Source organism: Pinus tabuliformis, chromosome 7 (assembly GCF_031772625.1).
Source record: "Pinus tabuliformis cultivar Carrire ecotype Pingquan chromosome 7, CPIR1, whole genome shotgun sequence".
Taxonomy (NCBI): Eukaryota; Viridiplantae; Streptophyta; class Pinopsida; order Pinales; family Pinaceae; genus Pinus; species Pinus tabuliformis.
Window position 1 is genome coordinate 39,368,947 of NC_142293.1, and position 22,679 is coordinate 39,391,625.

Sequence of the window (22,679 nt, forward strand, 5' to 3'; positions counted from 1 at the left end):
AGCCTTAATTTTCAATTGTAAATACCTTTCCATAAAAAACAAAGCATAGTTTTTGGCAGGTGCCCTACATGCTAGAACATTAGTATATAGAGAACATAAGGTATCCATTTGACTCATAACTGTGTCTAGTCTATTGGTTACCTTTTTAACTTTTTCCTATGCCCTTCGCCATCTATCGAAGGCCTCACTCTCTGATGCATTGATGTTCTTTACCTGCTGCTGTAACTTTTGATATTTCTCCTAAGGAATAGTTTCCTCTATGAGCTTCTCTATTGTTTTAGGGCCTGTGCCGAATCCTTTTGAAGTTTCACTATCCTCAGATCATTGTCCATCATAGCATTTTTGGGCTGGAGATATACCTGGATCTCCTTATTGTGACATCTGGTTCCTATAGCCTGCGTTTCCTTCTCATGAACTGTCTGATCGGTCGTGATGCTAGAGGACAATGCCTCTGTCTGGGCGTCCTTGTTACAGACTAGTGTGTTCTCTGTTTTGGCTTCTGCATTTGTAACAGCCGCATGTTGTTCCTTGCGGTCCTAAATAATAATGGGTTTGATTTGAGTCCTTCTGGTCTTTACTTAATGGGGTTTCACCTGAGTGGCTGCATGCTTTGCTCCAGGGGTTCTTTTTGAGATCTTCCCCATTTGTAGGACCCTTATTTGTTGTCTGAGTTGTTTAATTACATTTAGCAGTCTCTGCTGTTCCTTTCGCAACTTTTTGATTTCATTTGTTTTCTTTGAAGGAATAGTTGTTTCTTTTCTTGGGCCTAGGCTTTGTTCTTCAAGGATTGTACCCTCTCCCTGGATTTTTTCCATGTTTTTTGCTTGGAATACTTCTTCAGTGTTCTTGTCCTCCTGATTAGGTTTTTCAAGGGAGGAAACCCTGGTTTGATCTGCTGTTTCCCGGATTTCTGCTTCTACTTCTTCTTCGTCATTCATTTCTTCAGATACACTCTTATTGTGAGTAGAGTGTTCCTGAGATTGTTCTTCTTCTTCCTCCTTATCACTCATCTCCCCAGATGCACTCTTACTATGAGCAGGGTGTTCCTGCGATTGTTCTTCTTCTTTTTCATCACTCATCTCCTCAAATGCACTCTTATTATGAGCAGAGTGTTCCTGTGATTGTCCTGCCTCGATATCGGGATTGAGTGGGCTATGGGGCTGGACATACTCACCCATATTGGCCAAAATTTGGGCCAATTCATTTTCTTGCAGAGGGTTTTGTAATGGGCTTTCGCTGGGTGGTTCTACTTCCTCCCCTTCTTCCTGGCCGGAGTGCTCAGTTTCCTCTTTCGGTTCCTCTTCTTCATTTTCTTCTAATTCTTCTTCTTCATTTTCCCCTCCTTCAAGTTGTGGGGGTTGCTCGTCCTCTGAGTCATATATCTCTAATGATTGGCTACTATTTTCTTGGGGATTTCCCAACATCCCTCTGCTTCTCCCCAATTTGACGGATTGTCTTCATTTCTGTGGTCTAATTGATGTGCTAGCAGTGCTTTTTTGTTTTGGGGCTGGCAAGGCCAATCCCCCATCTATTGAGAAAAACAATTCTTCCCAACTACTCTACTGTTGGGTGAGACTGTAACTGGCTATTAGCTGAATTAAACCATGATGACTTACTATTGATTCTACATGACGATATTTTCTTATACTTTGAGAAGCATCATGCAATAAAAAATTTAAGTATGCGGGCAAATTCACAACACATTTTTGTTTTAACACAACTAACAGTTTGAGATGGCATGGTCTTACCACGTCTTTTTTGCCATCATAAGTGATGTAGCTTTGGAAAATTCTGGCCAATTCTACCCAAGGTTCTCTCAGGGTTGCAGGCAGGACTCCTTTTCCTTTGACAGTAAGGATCTATCCTTCGTCCCGACAGATGGTTATAGCGTCTTGAAGTCTCATTTTTTTTAGGGCCATACTGGTCCAACAGCTGGCAGTCCTGAAACTTCAGCAATTATCACATCTGTTACTGTTGTTTGCCTCCCCCTCATCATGGAATGATATTCTTGCAAATTCTGTAGAAATTCAATGGCCACCATCTCATTAGATTGTTGTAGTCGGTTAAGGTAGAAAATCCATCCTGCTCTTGCTAAAATTTCGCATGTAGTGTCAGAGACTATTAACACCTGCGGTTCGTTGTGTATTGATCTGCCTCCCATTTTGTTCAAGCTTAGCACACTGTTAATTTTTAGTGCAAAAACACAAAGACAACGATGGAACAGAAAGTTGTCCAGGCTTTAGTTCACTGTTAATTTTTACAGAGAAAAAACACAGAAATGGCGATGGAATAGCAAACTGTGCATATTGGGAAATACAATACTGTTAAAATTGCTATTCCTGAGTTTTGATGGAGTCATAATACCTCCAATTAAGGAGTTGACACGTATGCTAGTGTATTATGGAGATCACTTGCGCCCCCTGAAATGTGATAGGCTGTCCTCGGCTGGCAAATAAAGGAGCAGCATGTTGGACTTGCAGTTGTACAGGAAACTAAAGGAACAATGTATAGATCCATGACATGTTTAAAAAATCAGCGGATTACTGAAATCGAGGCTTATGATGGAAATCACGAATAAATATGGAAATGCCGTGATATGATGTGAAAAATAGAGGATAGGACAGCTTTACGTAAGTAAAAGTTCTTATGCAGTCATTATCCACTTTAACCATTATGATTGATTTATAAATGATTTTCATGTATAAAAGGTTTGAAAGGGTTATATAACATAATCTCATTTGAAATCAATATAACGATATAAGAAGAAGGGTTTATAATGACTATTGGTGTATGAAAAATATGACTTCAATACCATTAGCAGAGCTCTGTTTCCCACAGGTATCCATAACCTTGATAGAGTTGCTTGTTTCACCCTTGGAACCATAATCCTTTGTGTATGCCTAGGAAAGTGCTGTGTGATGTCAGAATGGAGGCCATTTTGCTGATTTGGTAACTAGATGAATCACAATGGCATTCACCAGGAAGGGGTGAAAGGTGGGCAGGTCGGCTCGTGATGAAACCTCCCATTCCAAGGAATTTTTTTTTTGTTGATATTCCTCTTGGATCATCTCCTTGGTGTTGTGGCCATAGTGGGGATGCCACTTCACTTGCTTCCTTATGATCATGGTAGGTTGGCTCTTGATGAGACCCCCTATCCTTCATCTAACAAATCATATTATTAATCATATAGATATATATTTTTTCTTTTCTTTTATATAGCACTTTCCTATTTATATACAGAGGGTGGCTCAACACTCCTTAAGAGTAGGGATGGTGGAAGAAGTCTGAACATCTCAATAGAGGAAATTATGCCCTTACTCTTATTCAATAATAATGAGCAAAGAGAATTATGAAGATTTGGAAAGAACCAATATGATAAAAATAATCAATCAAATTGGTTTTAGTGAAAATAAAGACAGCGAAGTGATATAAATAGTTGTGTCCTTTCGTATTTTCTCTTATCGATTCAAAGCAATTTCTCTAGAGATAACAATTTTTCTTTGCTTTGCTAATTTCAGTATCCTCTAGTTTTTGTATTCTTGCATAAATGTATAGTTGTGCCTTAAATGAACCATCATTCCCAAAAATCCTCTAAATGATGAAAGAGACACACACACATAAAAAACAAACAAAAAAAATGCACTAAAAAAGTGTTGTTCCTTAGATGGAACAACTACTGTTCTTTAAGAGGGATAGCAAAAGAACATCTGCACGCAAAAACCGTGGTTCCTTTAAGAGGAACAGCAAGCAAAAGAAAAAAACATACTCGAAACTGTTGTTCCTTAAGAGGAACAACAAATAAATCAAGCACGAAATAAAATACCGCTCCTTTAGTGGAACAACCTAAGATCATCTGAAATCAAAACTGTTGTTCCTTCGGAAGGGATGGCAAAAAGGAAAAAAATGCGAAGGAGGGTTGTTCCTTTAAAAGGAACGGCAAAACAATCTACGGAAGTTTTGTTCATTCAGAAAGGAACGACAAAAAATGTGGAAATGTTGTTCCTTCGGAAAGGAACAACAAAATGAGAAAGTGTTGTTCCTTCGGGAAGGAACAGTGAAAAACGAAGGTGTTGTTCCTTCGGAAAGGAACATCAAAAATGCGGAGATGTATTTCCTTTGGAAAGGAACAACGAAAAAAAAAGTGTTGTTCCTTCAGAAAGGAACAACAAAAAAGCGGAAATGTTGTTCCTTCGGAAAGGAACAACAAAATGAGAAAGTGTTGTTCCTTCGAAAAGGGACAGCAAAAAGGCGGAAATGTTGTTTCTTCGGAAAGGAACAACAAAATGCAGAACAACGAAAAGGCGGAAGTGTTGTTCCTTAGGAAAGGAACAACAGAATGCAAAAGTGTTGTTCCTTCGAAAAGGAACAACAAAAAAACGGAAATGTTGTTCCTTCGGAAAGGAACAACAAAATGCAAAAGTGTTGTTCCTTCGAAAAGGGACAACAAAAAGGTGGAAATGTTGTTCCTTCGAAAGGAACAGCAAAGTGCAAAAGTGTTGTTCCTTCGAAAAGGAACAACAAAAATGTGGAATTGTTGTTCCTTCAGAAAGGAACAACAGAATGCAAAAGTGTAATTCCTTTGAAAAGGAACAACAAAAAAATAGACATACTATTCCTTTCAAAGGAACAGCAAAATGAAAAAAATGCAGAAATGCAAAAAATGCAGAAATGCAAAAATCTGTACAGAAAGTAATTTATACAAGCAACAAAAGAAAAAGTTATGTACAAAATTTAAGAACAATGAAATTACTTAGTGAACCAATATCGAGGAAGAAATATTTTCCTCAGCAAGAATCTACATACCTGAATCTTCCTGGAGCTGCTGGTAGAAGGATTCCCGAGTAAGCGGTTTATGGTACAGTCGAACTCAGTGGCCATTTGCTTTAAAGGTATGTCCAGATCCATCAATATTAGTCAAAGTAATGGTGCCATTGTCATGCACTTTCTGGATTTCATACGGTCTAAGCCATCGAGTCTAAAGTTTTCCTGGAAAATCCTGAAATCTAAAGTCATATAGGAGTGCCCAGTGTCCTTCGTGGAAGATTTTCTTTTTGATTAGGGCGTCATGCCATTTTTCTCTCTGATGTTGGATTAATGCAGTGTGTTGAAGAGCCGAGAACCTAATTTCATCGAGCTTGTTAATTTGTTGTAATCTATTAGTCTGGGCCTCATTTAAATTCAGATCGACCTCATGTGCTGTTCTTAACGTTTGTATTTCGAACTCTATTAGAAAGATGGGTTCATTTCCAAATACTAGCTGATATGGTGAATAACCGGTGGTGTTTCTCCAAATTGTTCGGTATGCCCACAAGGCTTCCAGCAATCTTGAAGCCCAATCACGCCTGTGTGATGCAACGGTTTTTGTCAATATTGCCTCTATCACTTTATTCATGCTCTCTACTTGGCCATTTGCCTGTGGGTGATACGGAGTGGTAATTTTGTGCTGAATGTGATAATTTCTTAATGTTGCAGCGATTTTATTACCTACAAATTGTGGTCCTCCATTCGTGATTATGTCCCTTGGGAGGCCATATCGCACAAATATTTGAAACAAGAAATGAATCACAGAGTCCTCTGTAGCTCTTGGAAGTGCCTCTGCTTCAACCCATTTGGTAACATATTCTGTTGCTACTATAATATATGTTTTCTGATTCGATGATGGGTTGATTGGACCAACAAAATCGAGTGTCCAACGCTCAAATGGTTTGATTACTAACTTTGGGTTTAAAGGCATTTCATCGGACTGTCCAGGGCGTCCTGCTCTTTGGCAACTGTCACGGGCTTGAACAAATTTCTTAGCGTCTCTAAAGATTGTGGGCTAGTAATAACCTGTTTGCAAAACCTTGTGACCAGTCCTTTGATCTGCGAAATGTCCACCACACGATCAGTCATGACAGGCTTTCAAAATGTCAAATATTTCGTCTTCACAAACGCATCCTCTAATGTGCATATCTGCCCTTGTATGAAATAGGTAGTGCCCAATCCAAGAAAATCAGGTACTACGCTGCACAATCTGATTTCGTTCATTAGGGGTCAGATGCTTGGTAATTTGCCTACTACTAAATAATTTACAACTGCTGCTGCGTCTGTTGGCTTCGACATTCGTCAGAGGAAATCAACTACAGGATTCTCTTTCCCAGGTCGATCTTTTATTGTGATGTCAAATTCCTACAATAAGATCAACCATTTGGTTACTCTACCATTTGTAATAGGTTTGTTTGCTAAATATTTTATAGAAGAGTGATTTGTATATAAAACAACAAGATATCCAGTGATATAATCCCTAAATTTATTTACAGCATGTAATACAACTAAAAACTCTTTTTCAATAACGGTATAGCTTAGCTCAGCAGGAGACAAATTCTTGCTAATATAATAGATTGCATATGGTTTTTTGTCTTCTTCTTGCCCAAGGACTGCTCCAATAGCTATGTCTGAAGCATCTGATGAAATTTGAAATGGCAGGCCCCAATTTAGGCCTCTGAGTACTGGGGCTTTTGACACAAGCTTTTTTAGATCCTCAAAAGCACCGTCGCATTTATCTATCCAAACAAAATCAACATTCCCTATCAGTGCGTATAGAGGTGCAGCTATTTGAGAAAAATGTTATATGAATCTCCTATAATAACCAAAAAATCCAAGAAAACTGTGTACCTCTCTCTGTGTGGTAGGAGTAGTTATTAACAAAATTATTTGAATTTTGGCCAGATCTACCTATATTCTAGCCGCTGAGATATAATGACCTAGGATGAACCCTTCGGTCATCATCATATAACACTTTTCATGGCTCAAGTAGAGCCTGGTGGCAATACATCGTTGCAGCACCTTTTTCAATGTGTCTAGTGCTGGCTCAAAATCATCTCTGTATGGTGTGAAATCATCCATGTATACTTCGAGACCTTCATTTATTAAATCTAAAAAGATGCTGAGGATGGCCCTTTGAAATGTGGTAGGGGCATTGCATAAGCCAAAGGGTAGGACTCTCTAAGCAAATGTTACCCAAGGAAAGGTAAAAGTAGTTTTTCCCTGGTCTTCAGGGGCAATCTAAATCTGATTGTATCCACTGAAGCCATCCAAGAAAGAAAAGAATGTCTTTCTTGCTAATGTGTCTAATACCTGATCAATGAATGGAAGGGGAAAGTGGTCTTTCTGGGTTGCTTTGTTTAATTCTCTGTAATCTACACAAATCCTCCACTTTCAATTCTTCTTTGGAACCACTACTAGTGGAGAGACCCACTTGCTATCGGAGATGGGATAAATAAAGTTTACATCCAAAAGTTTTGTAATTTAGCTTTCACAATATCTTTCAGGTGAGGGTTGAGTCTCTGTTGGGGTTGGCGAACGGATCTAACATCCTTTTCTATATAAATGTGGTGCGTACACAGTTGGGAATCAATTCCCTTCATGTCCGGATAATCCCATGCAAAAGCTTCTTTATATTTTCTCAGTAGTTGGACCAGCTTTTCTTCTTGTTTACGAGTCAGGTTATTGTTGATGTTTAGGGTTTTTCCTGGCTCAATCTCTATAGTTTTTCTGTTTGAAACAGAGGTAGTGGGTATTGTTTGATCATGAGTGTCTTTGAGAGGATCTTCTTCTAGTTCATTGTCAAATGCCGCCTCTATCATGTGACATTGTACATGAGATCTAGATTCAGATTGGTTAATGAAGTTGTTAATAACATCATCCTCTGTTTGATCTTTGAAATCGAGGGAATCTTCTATGGTTAATGGGGACCTAATGTTTTCTGTGAGGTATGATATAGGTTGTTTGCTAGTTTTTATTATTGTTAAACTTAGCTGGGCTGGAGGGTATAGAGCTATATTCTTGATGTTACTCCCTCTATTTATGGTCATATTGCCTTGTTGGCAGCCATTGTAAGCATCAGCAGTCACAAGCCAAGGTCTACCTAAGATTAATGAGTGTTCATCAAGTCGGTTTTTGGATTGATTATATTTGATAGGTGCTTCTCTTCCTGATAACAGATTAGATAGGGTGCCAACTACTTGGACTGTTGGGTTAGTTGTTACTCTCCTCTTTGGCTTGCTTATACATAACTCTTTGATGGTTTTTGCATATATTGGGATATCTTAGATAGCTTGGAGGAGTGGGATTTTTATACACAAGTTTCTAAGTTCTCCTAGAATATCAAAGTCAGGATGTTCTATAGGGCACAGTATGATTAATCGTTTTGGGAATGGGGGAGAAGATGTGGTTGCTTGGTCATGAGTTTTTTGTCTGACCACATCCTCTTCTTTTAGTGGTTGTTCTGCGGGTAACTGATTTTCAACTTGAACATTTTTATCTCCCTCAGTTTCTATAATATGCCCAGACCTTAATTGAAGGTCATTGCACTCCCTTAGATCGGTTTCTAGTTCTAGTGTTTCGATTATTTGAACATATTGAACCGGTCTATTATTTGGGTTCGGGTTGGGTTGGGCTGGGAGTTGCAGTCTCAAGTTGGACTAGGGATTTTTTGTAGTGTATATGGCACTGGCAGTGTAGGTTGAGGGAGGGGGATGGTTCCAGCTGGTTGATTCGTCGGTCTCTGCCAGTTTGTTTGCCAGGCTTGACTCTATGAAATGGGAGGGGACTGTTGTGTTGGATATGCATTATTTTGCCAATATGGTGGAAAGTAGGGAAATTTTGGCCAATTAGGTTGGCATGTTTGATTCAGCCATGGTGATGAAGGGAATGGTTGTTGTGACCAGTTTGAAAAGGGTGGCTGGTTTTGCCACATTGTATTATATTGCTGAGCATGATATTGCGGAGGTTGGAAAGAAGAAGATGGATCAAAGGGCATACCTAGATGTCGTGGCTGTTGTTGATGGCGCTGATTGAGTAGGTACACTGGTTATGATTCTTCCTCCGCTTCCTTGTACACTACTTTCAAACCCAAAAGTGAGGGGAAGTTCTCTATGGAGTGATCTTTTGTACAGATAGCGCAGACTTTAACTGCATCTAGTGGGCACTCTTTATGGCTGTGTTTCTTTCTGCATCTGGGGCAGAATATTGCTAAATTTTGCTCTGCTTCTGCTTGTTTCTTTTTCGCTTGCATAATATCGAGTTGCGTTGTCAGAGTCCCAAATATATCATTTTGAAATTCTCCAGTAAATTACTGATTTCTGCGCGGGTTACTCCTTCACCGGAAATCTTGTTGTCCCTTGTGAACCTGTCACGTTCCACTGGTTTTAGACTTGTGTTGCCTCGTGAACTCCTGATACATAAATCAATAATGTCAACAAAATTTTCTTGATAGATGTCACATTTTCCCATAATATTCAATGTTTCAACCCATTGTTCCTTCATTTCTTTAATTAATGATGTTTTTAATACATTGTCAGGTAAGGGTAATGTTGCATAAGGTGATCTCTGAAGATTATACTGAAAACGTTCAACATATTCTTCTAGTGTCTCATTAGGTCTAGATACCATTTGAAATATTTCATCCTTTAACTCTCTAGACCTACAATAATCCTGATATTTCTTCAGGAAGGCTTCTTTCATCTGATCCCAGTTGTTTATGACACCTCCACCTAACCCCATAAAGCATCGTAAAGCAACCCCTTTTAATGTAGAGGGAAACAATTTTAGCTTTTGGGGATCGGTGGTATAGTCATATCCCCTGCACAGTACATCAAATTCAAACAAAAATGCATCTGGATCTTCCGATGTTAGGCCATGGAATGTAGGAATATGTTGAAGAGGAATGACCTTCATAGGTGCATTAGCTGCAGTATCTACAATGGGATATTGCAGTGTGGAGGTTTGGGGTGTTTGCTGGGTCTGGGCCATTTGGTCGAATATGTGCCAATATCCTTTTGGGATTTCTAGGAGGGTATTCCTAGGCTCGTTAGAAGGAGCAGGAATGGCCTTAAAAACACTTCCTTTGTCTGGGATGATGAGAGTTCCTTGCTGAACTAATGTCTGGGGGGATCTTAGCTCTTCAGGTTCTTCAGCTTTGTTCTGGATGATTTTGATGGCACTTCCCTTATTTGGGCCACTCAATGGCTGAACTATTCCAAGAGGAGATCTTGGTTCTTCGGTTTCCCCTGTTTCTCCTCCTCCTTCATAGAGATTACTAAGGTTCCCTTCTTGTAACGATTTTGGGCTAGAATTCTCAATTTCTTGAAAATATTGCTCCCCTGTTTGGCTGTGCACCTCAGGAAAGGCTATAGATGGTGATTCTATGGCTCGAAGGGAACTGGTAGGTTGTCTAGAAACAACTTTTCTAGGTCCTACTGACGGCTGAAATTCTGCTTTTTTAAGGATTTCGTCTATAAAGGTCGATCGGCCAAGGGTCACCGGCCCCTTAGCTTTATCAGTTTTGGGTAGTGGTTTAAGATTCTTTTCAGGCTTTTTCTGCTGAGTCATGCACACAAATCAAATACTTATTTCTACCCAAAATAACAACAAATATGCAGGAAAGTGGGCAGGGGGCCAGGGCTATTACATGCTCCGTACGCAGGTTCTTACCTTCTGTTTTTAAAACCTAACTCTCTCCTAGTAGGTACTTACACTACTCTCTTTTCAAAAGAAACAAATTGCTACACTCTCCCCGGCAACTGTGCCAAAATGTTGAGCTGTAAAAAGGGTCTTTTTAACCTCTATTTACCTTCACATTAATTATCAATCCAGGTATGATTTTTTATCTCAAGAGTGTACTCAGTCTAAGGCGGTCACTTGTTCAAGAGTAATGTTTGCAATATAGTGCTTACAAAAGTAACTGAATGCTAGAAACAAACTCTAATTGTAATGGCAAGAAACTTAAATACTTTGTAACTAAATCATTCACTCAAGAAACTACAACAATCATCAGTCAAGGATGCAGTAATGGTAACTCTTTCCCCTGTAAAATGATGTAAATGTAAATCAATTATGGACAAGACCTCCAATCTGATAACTTAGATAGTAGTAGTCAATGTTCGCTACAATTGTAGATCTTTCTATTCACACCAAAGAAAATGCTGGAAATGACAATTAAATTTGCAGTAATGGAACAACAACTAACCTATTGAAAAGATCAAACAACAAAGCTTAATCTACAGAACTAATTTAAGCAGCAATCTTAACCGAAAGCAATCTTTAACTAATAAAGGAATTGAACAGCAATTTGAACTAATAAAGGGGTTGAACAACAATCTAAGAAAGGAATAACAAACCAAAACAGAAATTGAACAACAAACTTAATTAAGTGCGAACACACAACGACTATAGAATCAGTAATCTTATTCTAGAATGCAGGACATTAACCACAGATATAAGGGAATGGCAATTGCAATTATAACTGAACAACAATTAAATGAACAACAATCACAATTTTAAGTGAACCGTAGTTAAATGAACAACAATATCAATCTGTAAATGAACAACAATATCCGAATTAGACAGTGTGATATTATTTCAGAATGAACACCATAACATTTTCAGTTGCAAATAATAATCTTGCTATTTCAATTACAAATTCGATATAACAGAGTGAGTCAATGAAATGTTCAGGAACAAAATATTACTGAATAAAGCGAATTTAAAGGAATGCAAAGGAAATCAAACCACACTTGCCTGTAATTAGAAAATAATGGTACAAGAAGCAAGTGATCCACTAGGGTCGGGCCCTTAGCCACCAGGGAAGCACTACTATGGTTACTCCAGGATCAGATAATGGAACAACAACTGAGTTATATATTAATCATTAACGTAGAGTTGCAGCTATCACTCTTTAAAGAGAGTCGATGATCAAAGTTCAGATTACAACAATAAATTCTACAAATCAACAATAATATCCATCCCTTGGGCTAGCAGCGCTATCTCTTTTTATAATGGCCAGGGAGAAGTATAAAAAATACAGATAAGTCTTGAGGTAGCGATCCCTCAGGATCAAAAGATCCTGAGGGATTTGCCATATCTTTAATCTTCAATTATCATTTTTTCCTCTTGCATCGATACTGCGTTTCTCTTCATTTTCCTAGTCCATGTGCTTTGATCTTGATTTCCTCGTTTGGTTCTGGTTTCCTGTCAAAGGGACAACAATTGGTTCTGCATTGTCTTTTCCTCTAGAATAGTGATTTTCCATTTTCTTCACTTTCTGCATAGAAAAAGACAATAATTAATCATTTTACATCAATCACAAATCTCCTTAATTCTATCATAATCCTTTAACATATTACCATATTAGAACGTAAAGAAGTTATGATTTAAAGGAAAAGATAAAGAAATAGATGATAAATACATACCTCTTCCAATGCTCAACACACCCCCTTGCTTACCCTTTTTCATGCCCTCATGAAAACATTGTAATTGACATGCAAGGATTTTCATGGCTGGAGAAGGATTTTCATGCAGTGGTCTAAAGCCATGATTTCTAGCTAAAACTTCAAAACTACGCCCTGTCTGGCCTTCAGGCAATTCATATAGGGCCTTATACCCTGGTGTAGGATACCAGATGATTGGAGTTCGAAACATACAACCTAAACAATACGGGCCTTCTCTCAAGATGAGGTTACCATAGGTAGCCAGGCGATCATCAACTAGCTTAAAATTTCCGTAATTGAATGGCTCCCTGTCTTGGACATTTTGATTGGATGTCTTGTATCGGAGTTTGGCTACTGCTATGGCAAGGTCTTTGATAGCTAGGAAGTATTCTACCCTTTCTAGACAATTGATTTGTGAATTGGTTCCAGTGTCTGGATAACACCCTTCTTTCTCATTAAGCTTCTATGCTTATTCCACAGTTGCAATGGGTTTCTAAGTTCACCCCTTACCCACAGATCTAACCCGTTCTCTTGTCTCTGGAAGGTATTGTGGGCTTTAAGCCACTTTATCTAGTTAACAACAAAAGAGATGAATGCCTGAAGCTAGATATCACCCACAAAAGGGCTAGGGTTCTCTTTCGTTTCATCGTCCAACACAAGATTATGCAAATAAAACTCACATAGCAATCGCTGGATTTTCACCCCATAATGCTTACAGCATTTTATGAAATAATCAATAGTTTTTAACTCTATAGGCACCCCTGCCTTGATAGCCTTAATTTTCAATTGTAAATACCTTTCAATTAAAAGCAAAGCATAGTTTTTGGCAGGTGCCCTACATGCTAGAACATCAGTATATAGAGAACATAAGGTATCCATTTGACTCATAACTATGTCTAGTCTATTGGCTACCTTTTTAACTTTTTCCTCTTCCCTTCGCCATCTATTGAAGGCCTAGCTCTCCGATGCATTGATGTTCTTTACCTGCTACTGTAACTTCTAATATTTCTCCTAAGGAATAGTTTCCTTTGTGAGCTTCTCTATTGTTTTTTGGGCCTGTGCCAAATCCTTTTGAAGTTTCACTATCCTCGGATCATTCCCATCATAACATTTTTGGGCTGGAGATCTACCTGGATCTCCTTATTGCGACATCTAGTTCCTATATCCTGTGTTTCCTTCTCATGAAATGTCTGATTGGTCGTGATGCTAGAGGACAATGCCTCTGTCTAGATTTCCTTGTTACAGACTAGTGTGTTTTCTGTTTGGGCACCTACATTTGTAACAACCGCATCTTGTTCCTTGCGGTCCTGAATAATAATGGGTTTGATTTGAGTCCTTCTGGTCTTCACTTTATGGGGTTTCGCCTGGGTGGCTGCATGCTTTGCTCCAGGGGTTCTTTTTGAGATCTTCCCCATTTTTAGGACCCTTATTTGTTGTCTGAGTTGTTTAATCACATTTAGCAGTCTCTGCTATTCCTTTTGCAACTTTTTGATTTCATTTGTTTTATTCGAAGGAATAGTTGTTTCTTTTCTTGGGCTTGGGCTTTTTTCTTTAGGGATTGTACCCTCGCCCTGGCTTATTTCCAAGTTTTCTTCTTGGAATACTTCTTCAGTGTTCTTGTTCTCCTGATTAGGTTTTTCAGGGGAGGAAACCCTGGTTTGATCTGTTGTTTCCCAGGTGATTTCTGTTTTTACTTCTTCTTCGTCATTCATTTCTTCGGATACACTCTTATTGTGAGCAGAGTGTTCCTAAGATTGTTCTTCTTCTTCCTCCTTATCACTCATCTCCCCAGATGCACTCTTACTATGAGCAGAGTGTTCCTGTGATTGTTCTTCTTCTGCTTCTTCATCACACATCCCCTCAGATGCACTCTTGTTATGAGCAGAGTGTTCTTGTGATTGTCCTGCCTCAATATCGAGATTGAGTGGGCTATGGGGCTAGACGTACTCATCCATATTGGCCAAAATTTGGGCCAATTTGTCTTCTTGCAGAGGGTTTTGTAATGGGCTTTCACTAGGTGGTTCTACTTCCTCCCCTTCTTCCTGGCCGAAGTGCTTAGTTTCCTCTTCCGGTTCCTCTTCTTCAATTTCTTCTAATTCGTATTCTTCATTTTCCCCTCCTTCAAGTTGTGGGGGTCGCTTGTCCTCTAAGTCATATATCTCTAATGGCTGGCTACTGTTTTCTTGGGGATTTCCCAACATCCCTATGCTTCTCCCCAATCTGACAGATTGTCTTCGTTTTTGTGGTCTAATTGATGTGCTAGCAATGCTTTTTCATTTTGGGGCTGGCAAGGCCAATCCCCCATCTATTGAGAAAACCAATTCTTCCCAACTACTCTGTTGTTGGGTGAGACTGTAACTGACTATTAGCCAAATTAAACCGTGATGACTTACTACTGATTCTACATAACGATATTTTCTTATACTTCGGGCGAAATCATGCAATAAAAAATTTAAGTACGCGAGCAAATTCACAACACATTTTTGTTTTAACACAGCTAACAGTTTGAGATGGCGTGGTCTTACCACGTCTTTTCTACCATCGCAAGTGATGTAGCTTTGGACAATTCTGGCCAATTCTGCCCAAGGTTCTCCTAGGGTTGCAGGCATGACTCCTTTTCCTTTGACAGTTAGGCTCTGTCCTTCATCCCGGAAGATGGTTATAATGTCTTGAAGTCTCATTTTTTTCAAGGTCCATACTGGTCCAACAGCTGGCAGTCCCGAAGCTTCAAGAATTATCACATCTGTTACTGTTATTTGCCTCTCCCTCATAATGGAATGATCTTCTTGCAAATTCTGCGGAAATTCAATGGCCACCGTCTCATTAGATTGTTGTAGTCAGTTAAGGTAGAAAATCCATCCTGCTCTTGCTAAAATTTCACGTGCAGCGTCGGAGACTATTAACACTTGTTGTTCGCTGCGTATTGATCTGCCTCCCATTTTGTTCAAGCTTAGCACACTATTAGTTTTTAGTGCAAAAACACAGAGACGACGATGGAACAGTAAGTTGTTCAGGATTTAGCTCACTGTTAATTTTTACAGAGCAAAAACACAGAAATGGTGATGGAACAACAAGCTTTGCATATTGGGAAATACAATACCGTTAAACTTGCTATTCCAGAGTTTCGATGGAGTCATAATACCTCCAATTAAGGAGTTGACACGTATACTAGTGTATTATGGAGATCACCCGCGCTCCCTTGAAATGTGATAGGCCATCCTAGGCTGGAAAATAAAGGAGAAACATGTTGGACTTGTAGTCGTACAGGAAAATAAAGGAACGACGTATAGATCCATGACATGTTTACAAAAATCAGCGGATTACTGAAATTGAGGCTTACGATGGAAATCACGAATAAATATGGAAATGCCATGATATGATGCGAAAAGTAGAGGATAGGACAGCTTGACGTAAGTAAAAGTTCTTATGCGGTCATTATCCACTTTAACCATTATGATTGATTTATAAATGATTTTCATGTATAAAAGGTTCGAAATGGTTATATAACATAATCTCATTTGAAATAAATATAACGATATAAGAAGAAGGGTTTATAATGACTATTGGTGTATGAAAAATATGACTTCAATACTATCAGCAGAGCTCTGTTGACCACAGGTGTCCATAACCTTGACAGAGTTGCTTGTTTCACCCTTGGAACAATAATCCTTTGTGTATGCCTAGGAAAGTGATGTGCGATGTCAGAATGGAGGCCATTGTGCTGGCTTGGTAACCAGATGAATCACAATGCCATTCACCAGGAAGGAGTGAAAGGCGGATAGGCCGACTCATGATGAGACCTCCTATTCCAAGGACTTTTTAAATTTTTTTGCTGATATGCCTCTTGGATCATCTCCTTGGTGTGGTGGCCATAGTGGGAATGCCACTTCACTTGCTTCCTTATGATCATGGTAGGCTGGCTCTTGATGAGACCCCCTATCCTTCATCTGACAAATCATATTAGTAATCATATAGATATATGTTTTTTTCTTTTTTTATTTTATTTTATGTAGCACTTTCCTATTTATATACAAAGGGTGGCTCAACACTCCTTAAGAGTAGGGATGGTGGAAGAAGTTTGAACATCTCAATAGAGGAAATTATGCCCTTATTCTTATTCAATAATAATGATCAAAGAGAATTATGAAGATTTGTAAGGAACCAACATGATAAAAATAATTAATCAAATTGGTTTTAGTGAAAATAAAGACAGCAAAGTGATATAAATAGTTGTGTCCTTTCCTCTTTTCTCTTATCGATTCAAAGCAATTTCTCTAGAGATAACGATTTTTCTTTGGTTTACTGATTTTAGTATCCTCTAGTTTTTGTGTTCTTGCATAAATGTATAGCTGTGCCTTAAATGAACCATCATTCACAAAAATCCTCTAAATGATGAAACACACACACACACAAAATAAACAAAAAAAAATGCACTCAAAAAGTGTTGTTCCTTAGATGGAACTACTGTTGTTCTTTAAGAGGGACAACAAAAGAACATCTACACACAAAAACCGTGGTTCCTTTAAGAGGAACAACAAGCAAAAGAAAAAAACATAATCAAAACTGTTGTTCCTTAAGAGGAAGAACAAATAAATCAAGCGCGAAATAAAATACCGCTCCTTTAGAGGAACAACCTAAGATCATCTGAAATCGAAACTGCTGTTCCTTCAGAAGGGATGGCAGAAAGGAAAAAAGTGCGAAGGAGGGTGTTCCTTTAAAAGGAACGACAAAACAATCTAGTGGAAGTGTTGTTCCTTTGGAAAGGAACGACAAAAAATGTGGAAATGTTGTTCCTTCAGAAAGGAACAGCAAAATGCGAAAGTACTGTTCCTTCAGAAAGGAACAACGAAAAACGAAGGTGTTGTTCCTTCGGAAAGGAACGACAAAAATGTAGAGATGCTGCTCCTTCAGTAAGGAACAACAAAAAATGAAAGTGTTGTTCCTTCGGAAAGGAATAGCAAAATGGCGGAAACGCTGTTCCTTCGGAAAGGAACAACAAAATGCGAAAGTGTTGTTCCTTCGAAAAGGGACAACAAAAAGGCGGAAATGTTGTTCCTTCGGAAAGGAACAAAAAAATGCAAAAGTGTTGTTCCTTCGAAAAGGAATAGCAAAAAGGCGGAAGTGCTGTTCCTTCGGAAAGGAACAGCAGAATGCAAAAGTGTTGTTCTTTCGAAAAGGAACAACAAAAAAAACGGAAATGTTGTTCCTTCGGAAAGGAACAACAAAATTCAAAAGTGTTGTTCCTTCGAAAAGGGACAGCAAAAAGGTAGAAATTTTGTTCCTTCGGAAAGGAACAACAAAATGCAAAAGTGTTGTTCCTTCGAAAAGGAACAACAAAAAGGTGGAATTACTGTTCCTTCGGAAAGGAACAACAGAATGCAAAAGTGTTGTTCCTTCAAAAAGGAACAGCAAAAAGGTGGAAGTGCCATTCCTTCGGAAAGGAATAGTAGAATGCAAAAGTGTTGTTCCTTCGAAAAGGAACAACAAAAAAATGGAAATGTTGTTCCTTTCTGAAGGAACAAAAAAATGCAAAAAATGCAGAAATGCAAAAATCTGTACAGAAAGTAATTTATACAAGCAAAAATAGAAAAATTTATGTACAAAATTTAAGAACAATAAAATTACTTAGTGAACCAATACCGAGGAAGAATTATTTTCCTCAGCAAGAATCTACATATCTGAATCTTCCCAGAGCTATTGGTAAAAGGATTCCCAAGTAAGCAGTTTATGGTACAGTCGCACTCGGTGGCCATTTGCTTTAAAGGTATTTCCAGATCCCTCAATGGTAGTCAAAGTAATGGTGTCATTTTCATGGACTTTCTGGATTTCATACGGTCCAAGCCATCGAGTCTGAAGTTTTCCCAGAAAATCTTGAAATCTGGAGTCATATAGGAGTGCCCAGTCTCCTTCATGGAAGATTTTGTTTTTGATCAGGGTGTTGTGCCATTTTTCTCTCTGTTGTTGGATTAATGCAGTGTGTTGAAGAGCCGAGAGCCTAATTTCATCTAGCTTGTTAATTTTTTGTAATCTATTAGTCTGGGTCTCATTTAAATTCAGACCGATCTCCTGTGCTGTTCTTAACGTTTGTATTTCGAACTCTATTAGAAGGATGGGTTCCTTTCCAAATACTAGCTGATATGGTGAATAACTGGTGGTGTTTCTCCACATTGTTCGGTATGCCCACAAGGCTTTCGGAAATCTTGAAGCCCAATCACACCTGTGTGATGCAATGGTTTTTGTCAATATTGCTTCTATCACTTTATTCGTGCTCTCTACTTGGCCATTTGGCTGTGGGTGATACGGAGTGGTAATTTTGTGTTGAATGTGATAATTTCTTAATGTTGTAGTGATTTTATTACCTACAAACTGTGGTCCTCCATCAGTGATTATGTCCCTTGGGAGGACATATCGCACAAATATTTGAAACATGAAATGAATCACAGGGTCCTATGTAGTTCTTGGAAGTGCCTCTGCTTCAACCTATTTGGTAACATATTATGTTGCTACTAGAATATATGTTTTCTGATTTGATGATGGGTTGATTGGACCAACAAAATCGAGTGCCCAACACTCAAATGGTTTGATTACTAACTCTGGTTTTAAAGGCATTTCATCGGACTGTCCAGGGCGTCCTGCTCTTTGGCAACTGTCACAGGCTTGAACAAATTTCTTAGCGTCTCTAAAGATTGTGGGCTAGTAATAACCTGTTTGCAAAACCTTGTGACCAGTCCTTCGATCTGAAAAATGTTTGCCACATGGTCTGTCATGACAGGCTTTCAAAATTTCAAATATTTCGTCTTCACAGACGCATCTTCTGATGTGCATATCTACCCCTGTATGAAATAGGTAGCCCCCAATCCAAGAAAATCGGGTACTATGCTGCACAATCTATTTTCGTTCATTGGGGTCAGATGCTTTGGTAATTTGCCTACTGCTAAATAATTTGCAACATCAGCATACCAGGGTGTCTTGATAGTAACAACAAATAAATGTTCATCTGGGAATTGATCTTCGACTGCTGCTGCGTCCGCTGGCTTCGGAATTCGTAAGAGGAAATCAACTACAAGATTCTCTTTCCCAGGTCAATCTTTTGTTGTGATGTCAAATTCCTACAATCAGATCAACCATCTGGTTACTCTACCGTTTGTAATAGGTTTGTTCGCTAAATATTTTATGGCAGAGTAATCTGTATATAAAAAAACAAGATATACAGTGATATAATGCCTAAATTTATTTACAGCATGTATTACAGCTAAAAACTCTTTTTCAATAACGGTATAGTTTAGCTAAGCAAGAGACAAATTCTTGCTAATATAATAGATTGCATATGGTTTTTTGTCTTCTTCCTACCCAAGGACTGCTCCAATAGCTGTGTCTGAAGCATCTGATGAAATTTGAAATGGCACGTCCCAATTTAGGCCTCTAAGCACTGGGGCTGTTGACACAAGCTTTTTCAGATCCTCAAAAGCACGGTCACATTTATCTGTCCAAACAAAATCAACATTCCCTGTCAATGCGTATAGAGGTGCAACTATTTGAGAAAAATGTTCTATGAATCTCCTATAATAACCAGAAAATCCAAGAAAAATGCGTACCTCTGTCTGTGTGGTAGGAGTAGTTATTGACAAAATTATTTGAATTTTGGCCAGATCTACCTGTATTCCAACCGCTGATATAAAATATAAAATTATTATAATTTAAATAAATAAAATATTTTTATAGTTTAATTTTAAAATAATAAAATAATAAAAATAAGTAAAATTATATGCAATATTATTAAGAAAAAGGTTGGGAGTATCAATTATTCTAGTTGATATAGTTTTTCTGATGATGGTGATGATGATGGTTAACGTCCATTGAGACCAAACTTTGGTCTATCGGACCTAAAGAAATGAATTATTTAGTTTGATTTAAGATTTTATTCCTATGTTCAAAAAGCTTCGAGAGAAGCCTCCCGAGCTCACTGTAATTTTGACAACGTAAAAGGCTAGGAAGGTCAGTATTACAACAAAGATTTTAAAACTGAGATCTAATTTGGTTGTACGTAGGGCACTCTAAGAGGAAGTGATTTTCATCCTCGATGTCTGTATTCTCACAGAGATGGCAAAACCTTTCCATCCATGGTGTTTTAGAAACTGCCCAACGACCCGTTTCACTATGGAGCTCATGAGAGTTCATTCTAATCTTGGCTATATTAATTTTCTTCTTTGAGCTAGTTAAAATAGACAGATACTTTTGATCTTCTAGGGTGGGGTTGATGACCTCCTTATAATATCTTAATTTTCTTTTAGTTTCTAAATCTTTCTCACACCACATTTTTTCTTTGAACTTAGAAGTAACAATATTTTTAATGTTATTAATGTTTTGCATTGCAACATTCTCGTCGATGTCCCAATGGTTTAACCAAGCCCTGGTGTCTTTATACCAACCTCGTTTGAGCCTTAGGTGGTTTTGGCTGGAATTCAAAGCTAGCTTAGGAAGGCTATGGTCTCCTATGTTATTGAGTTTGTGCTTGTACAACAAAAGCCTAGTCATATCTAGGCTCTCAATCGGGGAAAGACTCACTTCTATAAGGAGAATAGGATAGAGTATGTTGCTTTTAATTTCGAGGTTATACGTTATAAAACGCTTCTGGATTTGCTCAATATTCTCCAGGATTCTCTAGAGATGCTACAACCCCAAACCTCACATCCATATAAGATAACCGGAGTGACTAAAGTTTCAAAGAGGAACTTCTTTCTATCCCACATTACGAGGTTTTCCATTTTACAATTATTTTCAAGACCAAAATAAGCTTTCCACCCCCCATTAATCATTTTCTCAATGCTATAGTTCCAGTTGAGCTTGTGATGAATATCAATTCCTAGGTACTTGTAGGAAGACACTTCCTCCAAGTTACTATTGTCATACATAAAATTAGCATAAGTGTCCTTCTTGGATTTGATAATCATAACTTTTGTTTTGTCAGTGTTAACAATCATACCCATGGTAGAGCAGAAATGCTTAAGAAGTATAAGTTGCTTATCAAGATCAGATGGACACCTTGCGAGAAGAACAATATCATCAGCGTAGAGAAGAAGGATGATGACTATCCCAGCTAAGATCATGCCAGCACATCTTACTTCCTCTAAACAACCTTCTAGCTTGTTGATGTAAATGCCAAATAGGGTAGGGGAGAGGGTGCAACCTTGTTTAACTCTGATATTACAATTAATATCTTTCGACCACCCCTCATTTCTCTTTAACTCGGCAATTACATTCTCGTATAACCTTATAGCGACAACTCTCAACTCAAAAGGAACCTTTAGCTCTTCTAATCTGTTCCAAAGGTTGTTTCTAGGAACCATATCGAAATCCTTTCTAAAGTCCACAAAACAACAAGATAGATTGGATTTATAATTGCAGTATTCCTCCATAATGATCCTAAGTGTAACGAGGTGGTCTGTTGTTGAGTGCTGCTTTCTAAAACCTGCTTGGCCTTTAACCCGCTTACCTTCACTTTCAAGCCAAATGCTCAACTTCCTTTCCAAAATAATACCATATAACTTGGCTAGGAGAGGGCTAATCATAATTGTCCAATAATTAGAGGGGTTATTTGTATCCCCGTTTTTAAAAATAGGGATAATGAGGCTTTGTGTCCATGTTTAGGGAACCCTTGCTTGACCACTTGATTGAAAAGCTTGTGAATGTGGGGGATAAGGACATGACCTCCAATTTTTAAGATTTCCGCCTGGTAACCTTCAATGTCCTTAGCTTTCCCATTAGCCAAGCGATTAACCCAAAAATCAGTGTCTTCTAATGAGAAAACTTCTTTTGTTGTGAACAGGGTTTCAAAGTTATCCATGACATTTGGAGATTCATAGAGCTTTTTAAGATAGGAATTCCAGTCGTGTAAAGCAATTTTATTATTATCTTTAGTTTTCCTAGTTAGAATCTGCCTCCAAAATTTCTTAGGAGCTATCTTAGAGAGGTGTAAGAGATTCTCTTGTCTTTTACGAATATATTGCCTTTTTTTCCTTTTAGTTAGGGATTTTAATATTTTTATCTTGCTAATTTTAAGAGATTGATCAACAACTTCCTTAATTGCTCTTCTCACACTTTTATAATCTTTGTCGTACCATGGGTTGGTTTTGCTATTTCTTTTATTACTTGAAACTTCAACTGAGAACTTGTTAATAGAATATGAGAGGGTTATAGTAAAATTATGATAGAGATCTTCTATGTTGTCTATACTAGATAAAGGAAGCAAATTAGTTTTTAACTCATTTAGAAAGAGATCTTTTTATTTCTATCAAAGATTAACTTCTTTTGGCTATAAGGATTATCTTCTATGAGATCTCTATGCATGACAAAATTGAGAGTTATAAGTAAAAGCCTATGATCAGTGTCAGGCTCGTGGTCATTTAAAATGTCAAAATTTGTTATTTCATT